General features: G+C 47.0%; 1 protein-coding gene across 1 annotated transcript in view; it reads right to left on the reverse strand.

The window, feature by feature from the left end:
* LOC126482317 (uncharacterized) overlaps positions 1 to 16,341 on the reverse strand; it is a 429,037-nt gene that overhangs the window by 247,376 nt on the left and 165,320 nt on the right. The window lies entirely within an intron of this gene.

The raw sequence follows: 16,341 nt of genomic DNA on the forward strand, positions 1-16,341 counted from the left end.
GAATCCTATCGAACCTAATGACAGGAATTTGCTACGAGTGGAAATTAAGTGTATAGCTATAGCTGTGGCTGACACTGTAAAATTGATACATACATAAAATGTTGGCATATGATATTAAACTAATTTAAAGTCCATCGCAATAAACACTCTTTTCATTCACACTCAATCTTTACTTACGGACAGTTTCCATGACTATACCAAACTGCACATTACCGATTTCTGCTACATCGTGGCTAAACTCCGATTTTATTATCTCTGGTAATGCAAGCCATTACATCCACAACCTTAAGTCATCATCGGGGTGGCCAATATTCAACTTCAAGGTTTGCGGCTGCTTAATTTTTTATGAATTACATACAACACATCATGTATCAGTGTCTTATAATTGATTCGTTCATTCAATGCCAACATTTAGTAATAATCATACACAAAATACAATACATATGGTTCCTGATGTATCTTTAGCATGAGCAAGAATTAAGAATTAAGTTACAATGTTCTCCATGTGCAAAGTAATCAATAATGATGATGTCCTTTAGTACTGTGTAAAGCCTTAATGTATTTGTTCTGTCTGCCTCCATAGTCAGTGTGTATGCTTTGCACATAGATAACTCAGGTTCAATCCCCACTACTATCAAACAACATGCCTTTGTAGAAGTGGAAAGATGTTTAGTCTCATGGTCACAACTGACAAGCTACGAAATAGTGGCTCCGATTCTAAAAGTTGGTGTTAATGATAGAGGGTGTGATTTGTTTCTCATATATCCATCCAGTACTGCTGTCCAATGGCATATGAGAAGGATGAAGCAGGAGTAATCAGTATACAGGCTAGTATCTTCCAGAGCAATAGCACCAAATAATTTAGTTTACTTTAGTATGATTTGTGACAATACCACCACAGAATTTAGTTTAATTTCGTATGATTTGTGACAATATCTGTATAAATGTAGGTAAGTTTCATGATAGTGAACATAAAAATGAAAAGCGCCAATGAAATAGGTAATGGAGCTTTAAAGAGGAAAGGTTATTCAAAGTGTTCCTCATTGTCACTGGAACAGGATTCATTTAAAAGCTGACTGAAAATTGAAAATGCACAGCTGCAGAGTCTGTAAATAAATCTCCAACTACAACAAGAAGTCTTGGCAGTAGAATCATGCATGTTATTTTTATGTAGAATATAAATCACTGACTAAGTAATAGTACTGAGCACAATTTGTATGTGTGACAATATTATTATCAACAGAGTGTATACTGTTTACTGTGCACACTTGAAATGCCACTTTTGTAGCATAATGAAATGATGATAATGTGTCAATAAACAAGACCATCATATTCTGGAGACCTTATACAGTGGGGAACCTTCAACGATGAGGAATGAACTAAACATGATTGAGTACAAAGAAGTAGTTATCCCACAACTTCTTTAGGTTACTTTAATTACTAACTCATTACACATGGCAAATTAAAACTGCACACTTAGCAGAAACACAATCTCAGACAGCCACTTCTGTGTGTATTGTACCACTTATTTTGTTACCTTTGCTCGTCTCACATAGCAGCTCTAATCTTTAACTTGTCACAGAATATCCCTCCAATTTGTTCCAAATCCTGTAAAAGAGTAGAGTTCCACCTTGTTACATTTTATGCTTACCTAGGCTACAATTAGTAGACTAGCCCTTCAATGTAGGAAAAAAAAAAATGTACTCAGAATTATACAAAGTAGCTGCTGAATGTAACATTTTTGTAAGCAATTGTCAGAGAATAACAGTTATGTACACGCTATACAAATTAGGGCCTAAGATTTATTTACAACGAGCATTCTAATTTGACACACTTCTACAAGGGTTTTCTGTGATCCATTCTACATAATTTAGTGGTCAAGATACCAGCTCACTGAATAGTAATGAAGTGCCCCCCCCCCCTCTCTCTCTCTCTCTCTCTCTCTCACACACACACACACACACACACACACACACACACACACACACACAAAATTACACTGAGGGTGTGGTGACTCGATGTCTCTACTATTCAGGGAGTTGTTAACTTGACTCTTAAATTATTTACATTCTGCAAGTACTTTCCACACCATATGTTCATTACAAATATCATCATCTGTAGGTGGCTAATATAATATTTTTACATTTCTTTTGATTTTGCAAGGATTTCCACATTCTGGCCTGATGTGCATAGGCAGTTTGTGAAAAAAGTGAGCACCAGATTAACGCACTCTACACCAAACCAGGATCAGCTCAATTGCATATGTGAAACAGACAGTTCCCTATGGCACTGAAATTCAGAGGATGCCTAAGTGGAGTGGAAGTCCGTAAAATTACAACAAACTGGGTTTTCTCGTCATGTACTTTGTTGGTGGTTTTGCCTTCTGACAAGCATATTGTAATTGTAATCCTGCTCAACAATGATGTTCACAGGTCTAAATTATCCTACTAGCAATCCCTACATCTCTACTGGCGCACCTCCTCAATAGTTGATAAACTTCTGTTCTGCCTTGCACTATGACAAATGCAACATTTAAAAAACAACATTATGCAAGAAAGTGAAGAGAGACCATATTCTGACACTCTATTGACCCACTTCTTTCCCAGTTCTGACACTGTTAAACTGCTATTATTATCCTGTTTCTATTTTATAATTAACATTGCAAACTTCTATTAAATTCATTTCTTATGCTCTATAATTGTTTTGTGTTATCCACTGAGATACCATAATATTACAATTTAGAGTTCTTTTTTGGCGAGAGCGTTTCATGCGGCTGTTGTGTACATAGTTCCGTGTAGTCAGCGCGTACACAACTTTCTCACTAGAGCGCGCCCCGCTAAGCACAACAGCGCAGGCGCAGAGCTCGTCCGTCTCCGCACTACGAGATGGCGCTGCCATAAAGACGGACCAAATTCTGCTTCTGCCAATCCGCGTATTAATATGTAACGCAGCCAATGAGATTGCTGCTAACGAAGAACCTTTTCTCCTCGTGGATCACACTTGCGCAGTGATACCTGAACGAGCGAGGTATTATAATGAGTGTACAGACCTCTGATCAGTGAGTCTGCATTTGTCTGCACCAGTATGTACCAGTCTGCATTAGTCTGTACCAGTCTGCAATAGTCTGCATCAGTCTATAGTCAAGTTTCAGTCTGCGCCTAATAAGATTATCACATTCCTGTACAGAGCCATGAAGATAAATGTATAGACACTTTGTCAAGTATCAGAGATATGTGAGAATAAGATTAACTTACCAAGACCAAAGGAACTTCAGATTGTCAATTGTAAACAGCATCCAGAATCAGGTTACGTAATGTCTATGATTTTTATTATTTTAATAAATGTGTGTGAAAATTAATCAAGTTCTGTTTAAAGTTGGTCACCGTTAATCTGCTACTCTAAGCATGCAAGTGGCATTTCTATCGTCTGACCTAACGGTAGAAGATAAACACGCCACGATAAGACCACGAGACATTTTGCTGACATTCGTCTACTTCGTTAGAGCGACAAGTCAAATAATCTGACGGTGTGTGTACCGAAGGTCTTACAGTATGCACACCACAGCGGACTAATGTAAAATTCATTTCTTGTTTTGTATTATGACAGTGCAAATTAAGGTTCATTTAAAATCATTTTCTATTACCAGAGACAAATACAATTTGAGAAAAATTACAGGAAAGTCAGTATAAGAATACCAACATCTTTCGATGACATCCTTACAAGATGTTGCTCTATTACCCCAGACAATAATTCCATAATAACTTGCGGTACAACCAATTATACTGCAATCAAGTCCACTTTTCATATAAATGTGAAACTAGGGGACTGATTCAATGTGGCATCTCTTAAGATTCCAGATAGTGCTCATTTGGGTTGGAATCTGTTGAACCTGAGAGCACCTGAGAAGATAAATCCCCACATTCTATGGCTCATAGACACTAAAGTGCAATTTCACTGTGCAGCTGGCAATGATAGTAATTAGGGGACAAGTCTTTGCAAATTTCTGTACTCAGATGGACAGTAGCTATGCCTCGCAGACTGTGAATCACTCAAGATTTGGATAGGAGCAATGCCGCTATCTGACGATGTCAGCAAGAATGGGTGAACCATGGCTGAACGCAGCACCAAGAAGGAAGAGGGTCACAGCCTAGAGAGATGACAGAACACAAGAAATGATCAACTGTAGAAGAGGCATTCAGAGCCCCAAATTCATCATTATCATCAATTCAACAAGCTACTGATGCTTCAGTGACTACAAGGACCATTAATGGGCTGGTGATAGAAAGGGGGCTAAGGTCAAGGCAACCCTTGCACTGACTACCACTGACCATTATGTTCCAACAAGGCTGTTGGTTGGTTTGTGGGATTAAAGGGACCAGACTGCGAAAGTCATCGGTCCCTTTTTCCAAAAAAATTAAAACCGCCCAAAGAGAATAAAAAACGAACAGCAGGAAAGACGTCAGACGACACAGGACGAGAAAGACTCCGACAGAGATCAGACAAAACAAATTAAAAAACACAGAGGGTGACGGTGGTTGACCGACCATAGAGAAAAAAAAGAGGAAAAGCCAACCACCAAGAACACATTAAAAACTCAGTTTAAAATCAGAAACTAAAAGCCAGAATCAACACTAAAAATCATAAACACTCAGATTAAACCATAAAAACCCCCTGCCCGAATAAAACGCAAAACTAAGTCCACCATGGCAGAGTCATCAAGTAAAAGGGCAGGGAGCATATCAGGCAGCGCAAACGTCTGCCTGAGCACAGTTAAAAGGGGACAAGTTAGTAAAATGTGCACCACCGTCAAAACCGCCCCACAGCGACAGAGAGGCAGGTCCTCACGACGCAATAAATAACTGTGAGACAGTCGGGTGTGGCCAATGCGGAGCTGACAAAGAACAACTGAATCTATGCGAGCGGCTCGCATGGATGACTGCCACACACACGTCGCCGCCTTGAGAGAACGGAGTTTGTTTGGCGTGGGCAGATTGCGCCATTCAGTGTCCCAAAGTGAGAGAACTGCGCGGTGGAAGACTGCCCGCAAATCAGTCTCCGGGAGGCCAACGTCCAGGGTGGGTTCACTGGTGGCCTGTTTGGCCAGGCGGTCAACACGTTCATTGCCCAGGATGCCGACGTGACTGGGGGTCCACACACAGACCACAGAGCGGCCGCAACGCGCAAGAGTACGCAGGGACTCATGGATAGCCATCACCAGACAAGAACGAGGAAAACACTGGTCAAGAGCTCGTAAACCGCTCAGGGAATCGCTACAGATAACGAAGGACTCACCTGAGCAGGAGCGGATATACTCTAGGGCACGAAAGATGGCGACCAGCTCAGCAGTGTAAACACTGCAGCCATTCGGCAAGGAACGTTGTTCAGAATGGTCCCCTAGAGTTAGCGCATACCCGACACGACCAGCAACCATCGAACCGTCAGTGTAGACAATTCCAGAGCCCTGATACGTGGCCAGGATGGAATAAAAGTGGCGGTGGAAGGCTTCAGGAGGGACTGAGTCCTTCGAGCCCTGTGCCTAGTCGAACCAAAGGCAAGGGCGAGGAACACACCACGGGGGTGTACGCAGAGGTGCCCGGAAAGGAGGTGGAACAGGGAAAAACCCAAGCCCAAGCCTTGACGCGTACGGCGATCGGACAACCCGACCGGGGCCGACGACTGGCAGATGGATGACTGACTGCGAGAACAGGACACGGTAATATTGGATGCCCGGGTAAGCTAAAAACATGGGCAGCATAAGCAGCCAGTAATTGTTGGCGTCGTAACCGCAGTGGAGGGACACCTGCCTCCACTAGTATGCTGTCCACAGGGCTGGTGCGGAAAGCACCAGTGGCAAGACGTATCCCGCTGTGGAGAATGGGGTCCAGCACCCGCAACGCAGATCAGCGGGTGTGGCTCAAGCATCTCAGAGCGTTTAGATGCCGCCAACACGCCTGTTTAAGCTGCTGGATATGAGGCAGCCAAGTCAACCGAGCATTGAAAACCACCCCTAAAAACCTGCGTGATTCCACCACTGAAAGAAGTTCGCCGGCAAGATAAAGCCGCGGCTCCGGGTGGACAGTACGTCGCCGGCAGAAATGCATAACGCAGGTCTTGGCTGCCGAAAACTGGAACCCATGAGCTACAGCCCAAGACTGTGCCTTGCGGATAGCGCCCTGTAGCTGATGTTCAACAGCTGCAGTGCCAGTAGAGCTGTAGTAAAGGCAGAAGTCGTCAGCATACAGGGAAGCGGAGACAGAATTTCCCACTGCCGCAGTGAGCCCGTTAATGGCTATTAAAAACAGGCAGACACTTAAAACAGAACCCTGTGGCACACCAGTCTCCTGGACATGGGAGGAACTAGACGAGGCCGCGACTTGCACGCGGAAGGTACGATACGACAGAAAATTTCTGATAAAGATCGGCAGAGGGCCCCGAAGACCCCATCCATGAAGCGTGGAAAGGATGTTATGACGCCATGTCATATCGTACGCCTTCCGCATGTCGAAAAAGACAGCGACCAGGTGCTGACGGCGGGCAAAGGCAGTACGGATGGCCGACTCCAGGCTCACCAGATTGTCGGCGGCAGAGCGGCCTTGACGGAACCCACCCTGAGACGGAGCCAGAAGGCCCCGAGACTCCAGTACCCAATTCAAGCGCCGGCTCACCATTCGTTCGAGAAGCTAGCAAAGAACGTTGGTGAGGCTAATGGGGCGGTAGCTGTCCACCTCCAAAGGGCTCTTGCCCGGTTTCAAAACGGGGATGACAATGCTCTCCCGCCATTGCGACAGAAACTCATCCTCGACCCAGAGACGGTTGTACAGGTCGAGGAGGCGTCGCTTGCAGTCCACTGAAAGGTGTTTCAGCATCTGACAGTGGATGCTATCTGGCCCGGGAGCAGTATCAGGGCAAGCGGCAAGGGCACTGTGAAATTCCCACTCAATGAATGGAGCATTGTAGGATTCAGAAGTGTGGGTGCGAAAAGAAAGGCTCCGACGTTCCATCCGCTCTTTAATGGAGCAGAAGGCCTGGGGGTAATTCGCAGAAGCGGAACTCATAGCAAAATGCTCTGCTAAGCGGTTTGCAATGACGCCGGAGTCGGTACAAACTGCTCCATTCAGGGAGAGCGCAGGGACGCCGACAGGGGTCCGATAGCCATAGAGGTGTCGGATCTTGGCCCAGACCTGTGATGGAGAGACATGGAGGCCAATGGTGGACACATACCGCTCCCAGCACTCCTGCTTGCTTTGGCGGATAAGGCGGCGGGCCCGCACTCGCAGCCGTTTGAAGGTGATGAGGTGTTCAATGCAGGGATGTCGCTTGCGACGCTGCAGCTCCCGCCGGCGATCTTTAATCGCTGCAGCGATCTCAGGCAACCACCAAGGCACAGTCCGCCGCCGAGGGGACTCAGAGGAACGGGGAATGGCAGATTCAGCGGCAGTAACGATGCCGGTGGTGACCGATTGAACCACCGCATCAATGTAATCATTAGAGAGAGAGGCCCAATAGCGGCAGTGGAGGAGAACAAGTCCCAGTCAGCCTTATTCATAGCCCATCTGCTAGGGCGCCCAGAAGAGTGATGCTGTGGTAGTGACAGAGGGATCGGAAAGTGGTCACTACCACACAGGTCGTCATGCACACTCCATTGGACAGACGGTAAGAGGCTTGGGCTACAGATTGAAAGGTCAATGGCGGAGTATGTGCCATGCGCCACACTGAAGTGTGTGAAGGCACCATCATTTAAAACCGAGAGATCAAGCTGCGACAATAAATGCTCAACGGTGGCGCCTCGACCTGTTTCCACTGACCCACCCCACAGAGGGTTATGGGCGTTGAAGTCGCCCAATAGCAAGAAAGGTGGCGGCAATTGGGCTATCAGCGCAGCCAGGACATGCTGTGAGACATCACCATCTGGTGGAAGGTAAAGACTGCAGATGGTAACAGCCTGTGGCGTCCACACCCGAACAGCGACAGCCTCTAAAGGTGTGTGGAGAGGGACAGACTCGCTGTGCAGAGAGTGAAGGACATAGAGGCAGACACCACCAGACACCCTTTCATATGCTGCCCGGTTCTTATAATAACCCCGATAGCCACGGAGGGCGGGGGTTCGCATTGCTGGAAACCAAGTTTCCTGAAGAGCAATGCAGAAGAAAGGGTGAAGGCTGATAAGTTGGCGGAGCTCAGCTAGATGGTGGAAGAAACCGCTGCAGTTCCACTGGAGGATGGTATTGTCCATGGCGGAGAAAGGCGTGATGGGACTGGGAAGGCAGATTACGCCGCTGGGTCACCTGCTGCCTCCGATGGAGCACCCGTGCAAGTGCTATCCATTGCGTCTGAGGGACCGACGAGATCGAGGTCCTCAGCGGACGCAAGGATCTCCACCTCATCGTCAGACGCAGAGCTTTTAGGTAGCGGTGGAGTAGGTGCCACCGCAGGGGTCTTGGTCTTACGGGTCTTCAAAGTCGTTTTCTCTCGCTGTTCCTTTGGTTGCCGTTGTTGAGAGGGCTTATTGGAGTCAGTCTCCGGGACCGAAGAGGATCGCGAAGCCCGTCGACCAGCAACCTGTGGCATCTGCAGCCACTGGTTGGTGTCTGCTGTGCCGCTGGTAGGAACCTGGGAAGGGAGTGACCCAAGGGATCCCTTCCGAGCGAGAGAAGCCGAAGAAGACTTACGCTTCTCCGGCTTAGAAGTGGGGACTGGTGTCCCCAGCAGTTTAGTGGGTGCTGCTCCCGAGGTAGATGGTGTGGGAGCAACAGCGAGAGAAGGGGCCCCCATCGTCAAGGGGGCAGGTGAGGTCCTCTGACTCTGAAAGCTGACGGTATGACTTGCAGCTGAAGGAGCTGGAGCAGGAGTGACAGTGGAGGCATAAGATGACATCATGCGCACGGGATGTAGCCGTTCAAATTTCCGCTTAGCCTCAGTGTAGGTCAGTCGGTCCAGGGTCTTATATTCCATGATCTTGCGTTCTTTCTGGAAGATTCTGCAGTCTGGCGAGCAAGGTGAATGGTGCTCCCCGCAGTTGACACAGATGGGAGGCAGGGCACATGGAGTATCGGGATGAGATGGGCGTCCACAATCTCGACATGTGAGGCTAGAAGTACAGCGAGAGGACATGTGACCGAACTTCCAGCACTTAAAGCACCGCATCGGGGGAGGGATATAGGGTTTGACGTCACATCGGTAGACCATCACCTTGACCTTCTCTGGTAATTTATCACCTTCAAAGGCCAAGATGAAGGCACCGGTAGCTATCTGATTGTCCCTCGGACCCCGATGAACGCGCCGGACGAAATGTACACCACGGCACTCTAAATTGGCGCGCAGCTCGTCATCAGACTGCAAAAGTAGGTCCCGATGGAAAATAATACCCTGGACCATATTTAAACTCTTATGTGGGGTGATGGTAACGTTAACATCCCCCAACTTGTCACAAGCAAGTAACCTGCGTGACTGGGCAGATGATGCCATTTTTATCAAAACTGACCCAGAGCGCATTTTGGACAAGCCCTCCACCTCCCCAAACTTGTCCTCTAAATGCTCTACAAAGAACTGAGGCTTCACGGATAGAAACGAGTCACCATCAGCTCTGGTACAGACGAGATACCTGGGCGAATACACGTCACTGTCATTCATTGCCTTTTGTTCCTCCCATGGTGTGGCCAGGGAGGGGAACGATTTGGGGTCATAAACGTTAGCTTTAAAATGAGCCCTCGAACGCTTAGAGACTGCTGTTGGCTGGCTGCCAGCGAGAGATGATGTACCACGCTTCATTGCGGGTCATCCGCCCCGATGCCACCTACTCCGACCAAGGGCCCTCCCCACGGGCGCCACCCAGCCGCAGCAATAGCCACCTGGCAGGATGGCCATTGCCAGGAGTCCTGATGCCCCAGGGAGATGGGCATCTACTCCTTGGCATACATGGGGAGTTAACGGCGCAGGCATCAGTAGAGCGATCCCTGTGTTGTCAGGGGGCTACAACCAACAGGGTACATGGCGGCCCCACCACAACGGACTGGCTACCGTGCTGGATCTTAGGTGCAAAAATGTCCAAGGTAGTCGTCGCAGTTAAAAGCAACACTGCAGAGTGCAGCGTGGGAATCGCACCCAGGGACGGATCCTCGCCCAAGAGATGGAAAACGAGCGGGACACCATTGCAACGACGAAAAAGCCGGCTAAAGGTCTCAATGCACGACAGATACAGTGCACCATGTAAGGCGCCCTTCCCCAATTGGCTCGCTCTTTGGAATAATTTAGAAAGATGGAAGTCAAACCCGAGAGGGGACCATCACATAAGGCCGAAACATTTGAGACTCCTTTTAGTCGCCTCTTACGACAGGCAGGAATACCGCGGGCCTATTCTAACCCCCGAACCCGCAGGAGGGAACAAGGCTGTTCTCGTTGGACACACTGAGCATGGAATCTTCTTGGTTGGATTAGAATTATCTTCAGTGATGAGACCTACTTCATACTGAGCCCTGATGGCCAGCGAAGATTTGTCTGGAGACACTTCGGACAGCATTGGGATAACAACATGATTTGCCTGCCATATGGCTCGACAATCAGGAGTTATGGTCTAAGGTGCCATTTCCTTTCATAGCAGGATCCCTCCAGATGTAATCTGTGGCACAGTGATATGTTAATGATATTCTACACTCTGTTATGTTGCCCTTCATGGTAAGCCATCCTGGGCTTGTATTTCAGCAAGATAATGTCCCCCCGCAAAGGGCATGAGTTTCTACTGATTGTCTTTGTGCTTGCCAAACCCCGCCTTAGCCAGCAAGGTCACTGGATCTCCCACCAATAGAGAAAATTTGGGCAAAATCCTCCAACCAGCTCCGAATTTTAATGATCTATGTGCCAATTTGGCAGGATTTGGAATAATATTCCTCAGGACATCCAACAACTCTATCAATCAATGCCAAGCTGAATAACTGCTTGCACAAGGGCCAGAGATGGAGCAACACGTTATTGACTTGCTTGATTTGTGGAGCTATTTTACTTGAATAAACCATCCCAATTATTCTCTAATGTGTTACTGACTTGCTCAATTTATGAGGCTCTTTCTCTTGAACAAAGCATCCAGATTATCGGAAAGTGTAATCATTTGCTTGTCTATAAATCTATATGCACTTATCTATAGATATACAGATTTCTGTCTCATTCACATAATTTCTTCATAGTGCATCATGTTTCTTACCTTAATAGTGTATTTACATTACATTTAGAGCTCTTGCTCTTTCTCTAGTGAAAGGGCACACATCACACTCACAACTGTACAGGCACTCAAATATGCACACCTGTGGCCACAGCGAGACTGACTTGACAATCAGTTATTGAAAAGAGTTGCCAGGTTACATGAAAGTGGTGAGATTGTAGGGAAGAGCGCACAATGCGACAGACAGGTGACTCAGTGGCTGCACAACACAAGACCAAAGCAGTTCAGAGGATAGAGCATATAGGATATAGAGAAAGGGAGGGGCGGAAAGGAAGGGGGAGACAGGGGGGGAAGAGGGAGAGCAACAGGGGTAGACCGGAAGAGTGGGGGAGAGAAGAAAGAAAGGGAGATGGGGGGGGAGGGGGGGGGGGGAGAGGGAGGAGGAGGAGGAGGAGGAGGAGGAGGAAGAGTCATAAGAGAAGGCAGTACATGATCAGGAGGGTGAAGGAACGGTGTGGACAGAAGCGAGAAGGGGAAAGGTAATGTAAGGAAGTAGGAAACAGGTTAGTAGAGGTTTACATCAGGAGGACTGGGAGAACACAAGATATGCTGGAAAGACAGTTCCCACCCATGTAGTTCAGAGGAACTAGCACTGTAAGCGAGTACCACACAGCTCATATATGAAAGCAGTTGTTCAAGTCATTTGTTTTGTGGTGCACAGCACATTCGGCAACTGGATGATCAAATCTATGGTTTGCCACAATTTGGTAGTGGTCATTCATCCAAATGACAGTTGGTCATCCCTGCATAGAATTCTGCACAGTAATTGCAGCATATGTGACCTTGTCTTTTATTGGATAAGAATTTCCTGTGACTGAACTGTGGTAGGAGGCAGTGGGTGGGTGGGTGCATGAGACAGGTTCTAAACCTGGGCCGACCGCAAGTGAATGACCCAAGGGCTGCATGTTTGGTAGCAGGACTGGAGTAGGGTTGGACAAGAATATTCTGTAGGTTGGGTGAGAGGCAGAACACTACTTTGGGTGTTGAGGGTAGGGCAAGATAAGAGGTAGACGAAGCCCTGGTGAAGGAAGTGGTTGAGCTTTTCAAGGCCAGGATGATACTGAATGATCAGACGAGTGCTGGTCAGTGGATGGTTAACAGGTTTACTAATGCTTGTTTATGGAAGAGATAGATACCTGTCAACAAAGACTATGGTAAAGTTATTGGTACATTTCAACAACACTTGCCTTCCACTGCAGACACAGCACCCATGGGTGGTGAAGCGGTAAGGAAGAGACATTTTGACATGGAATGGTTGACAGCTGTCTAAGTGGACTGGCTGTTGCTGGTTAGTGTGTTCGATATGAACAGATGTATTTATGTTGCTATTTCAGATGGCTTCATAAATACATCTGTTTGCATCAAGTGCACCAACCAACAACAGTACCTCCACTTTGACAGATGTCACCAGTTTAATGACAAAAAGTCTCTTCCTTACAGCCTTGCCACCCATGGACGCTGCATTTACAGTGGAGAGCAGGAGCTGTCTCAATACACCGACAACCTACAAGAGCCTTCAGTTACAGACAGTATCCTATCCTCATCATCTATAAACAAATCCCCTGTGTCATCTGCTGCTCTGACAACAGTAAACCTGTTAACCAGCCACTGACCAGTACTCTTATGATTGCCCCACATCCTCCACTGGTGTTTCGACTAACTCTCATCATACCCTAAGAGGAGAGATACAGTAACAAAAATTCTACTCACATCACCCAAAGGAGTGTTCCACCACCCATCCAACGTACAGAATATCCTTGTCCATCCCAATTCCAATAATATTCCCACTCCTGCATCGCATGGGTCATTTCCTCGTGGGCAGCCCAGGTACAAGACCACATACACGTCCAACATAGCCCTGTCACAGGCTCTTCTTGCCCAATGAAAGACAGAAGCACATGCGAAAGCATCCGTATGTATCACCTGTGCTGCAATTACTGTGCAGCGTTCTATGTGGGCATGTCAAACCAACTGTCTATTCACATAAATGGCCACTGCCATACAGTGTCAAAAAAACTTGACCAACTAGTTGCCAAACATCCTGGGCCTTACACCACAAGTGACTTCAACAGCTGCTTTACTATGTAAACTATTTCTGGTACCGCACGCCACGGAATTTGAATCCGCGCCAGACGTCATGGACATCGAAGACCCATAGAGGTCTCTACACCATCGCGCCGCAAGCTGTGGCGGCGCTTGCCTCCAGGCCCGTTTTTAGTGTGGGGTTGCCACAGTGGAACACGTGGTCCCAGCGGCCAATAGCGGCGCCCCCGAGAGCGTACTTAAGCGCCGGTCACTCACTCAGCCAGTCAGTCCAATCTCACTTACATCGGTTTACACCTCGCTTGTGCTAGACTGCATTCTTCCTGGTTCATGTACGAGTTTGTTTCCTTGTGACTCTGTTGTTCGGTCTTGTCGTATTCATTCTGTCCTATGTTGGTTGTGTCCGTCTTTTCCGTTGTGTTGTTGTTCATGGGCCTCTCCGCGGGTCCCGCCGCGCCTTCCGTCAGTGCTACCCCGTGACTGTCCTGGTCGCAGTTACAACACTATTTGCATACACTCTTCCAGCACTAGTTTCTCTGAACCACATAGGTGGAACTGTCTCTCCAGCATATCCTGTGCTACAAAATTGTTAAGGCTCTTGTGGCCACTTGTTGACAAACTGCCTATTGGCTTCTGTCTCAGGTTCTTTGGCCGATATTTGTCTGATGATTTTTCTGACATTTCACCAGCACAAGTGGCTGGCATTGTCAAAGCTTCACTCTCCAGTCAAGCTTGCAGCTGCAGACTATATTTAACTGGTGCGGCAACATCCAAGGGCTTCTCCAGAGTCATTTCCGGTGTGGTTCTCCTCTTGCTACCTGCAATGGTGATTCACTGCGGCATAGGAAGCCAGGATCCATTTACCTTATGGTTTTCTTCATTCTTGTTGAAGCTATCCTCGTGTTCTCCTCTTGCAACCCGCAATGGTCATTCACTGCAGCACAGGAAGCCAGGATCCATTTACCTTGAAGCTTCCTTCTTTCTTCGTGAAGCTACCCTTGTGTTTGTGTATTTCTATAGCTTCTCTGAACAAGTAGGTGTGATAGCTCTTCTCTACAGCCAGAACTTACGTGTTGGCGAATTTTACTATGTGGTCGGCCTCACACTGTGAGTGCACTGTTATGGCCGATTTTTCCAACTGCCCCAACCTGCAATGTCGCTTATGATCTGTGATCCTGGTATTAATTGATAATCCAGTCATTCCAACATGAACGTTCCCACATGTGCATGGTATGCAGTATATTCCCAACACTGCAAGTGGGTCCCTTTTCTACTTTGCCAATCTGAGACTCTCTCTTATCATCTTTGTCGGTTTGCAAATAATCTTTTCTGGCTTTGTTAGTGATTTGACAGTCTATGCAGGTATCGGTCCCTGTGCGTCGGTTTTCACCATCCTTTGTGACCAGCACATCTATAAATGGTAGTTCTTTGTCCTTTTATACTTCCATGATAAACTTTATGTTGGCATGGAGGCTTTCTAAGTGTCTTAGGAAGTCACTGAGCTGTTCCTCACCATGGCTCCACATAACGAAGGTATCATCGACATGTCTGTACCACACCTTAGGTTTAAAAAGTGCCAAGTCCAGTATCTGTGCTTCAAAATATTCCATGAAAAAGTTGGCCATCACTGGACTAAGAGTACTACCAACAGCGACACCTTCCACCTTTCATAGAACTTGCCATCCCATGTGAAATAGTTCGTGGTGAGACATGCACGAAAGAGCTTGACAATGTCTTATGGAAAAATGGAACCGATGGGCTCTAGGATGCCACTGAGAGGCATTTTTGTAAACAAAGAACCAATATCAAAGCTGATCAGCCAGAAAAAGAGGCAAGATTAATACACTCGTAATGCGAGCACCTCAGACACGAAATGCAACACCTGGAAAGTGCTCTGAGTAGCAATGGGTATTCCACAAGTTGTATTAGAAGTATAACAGAGTCAAACACTCAGTGATGTGACACAGCAGAAAGAGAAATGACGGGTATGGCCTTTCTGCCACGCATGTCCAGAGTGATGGACAGAATCAGCTGTATATTGTGCAAACACAACGTAAAGACTATTTACAAACTGAGAAAGAAGATCAAAGAGTGTCTCAGATTGAAAAAGGGGAGAAGGAACCCACCTGTGATGTTGCGAATATCCTGCGTACCATGCATATGCAGAAAAATTTATGTTGTAATGACTGGATGATCAATCAACACCAGGATCACAGAACATAAGTAACATTGTGGGTTGGGGCAAGTGGAGAAATCAGCTGTGGCAGATCACGCGCTTTGTGAGACCAACCACATGTAAAATTTGCCGACATGGAAGTTCTGGCTGTAGAGAACAGCAATTGCACCCATTTGTTAAGAGAAGATACAGAAATACACAAACACCAGAACAGCTTCAACAAGAAAGAAGAAAGCCTCAGGCAAACGGATACTGGCTTCCCGTGCTGCCGAGAATGACTGTTGCAGGTAACAAGAGGAGAATCACACTGGAAATGACCACACAGAAGCCCTTGGACGTCAGTTACATATAGTCTGTGGCCACGAGCTCGGCTCCAATCCACCACCAGCAATGGAGGGTGAAGCTTTGACAATGCCAGCCAATCATGCTCGCAATCCGTCACAAAAATCATCAGGCGAATGTTGGCCAAAGAACCCGAGACAGAAACCAACAGGCAGTTTGTCATATCCTGTACTCTTGCAATGCTCCTGGCCTAAACCTCCAATAACTTGTTTCCAACTGCTTCACGTTACCTTGTCCCCCTCTCTTCTGTCCATACCAATCCTTTCCTGTCCAGATCATGTATTGCCTTCTCCTACTATTCTTCTCCCCCTCCTCCCATGCTAGTATATTCTCTCTCTCTCTCTCTCTCTCTCTCTCTCTCTCTCTCTCTCTCTCTCTCTCTCTCTCTCTCTCTCACACACACACACACACACACACACACACACACACACACACACTCCGTCTCTCCTTTCATTTCCACCTTCCTCTTCTATCCTCCTCTTCTTTTCTTTATCACTTACATAATCTACCCTCTGAGCTCCTTTTGTCTTGTTGTGCAGCCACCGAGTCATCTGTTGAAGGACCTGCC

The sequence above is a fragment of the Schistocerca serialis genome, chromosome 5, assembly GCF_023864345.2.
Source record: "Schistocerca serialis cubense isolate TAMUIC-IGC-003099 chromosome 5, iqSchSeri2.2, whole genome shotgun sequence".
Classification (NCBI taxonomy): Eukaryota; Metazoa; Arthropoda; class Insecta; order Orthoptera; family Acrididae; genus Schistocerca; species Schistocerca serialis.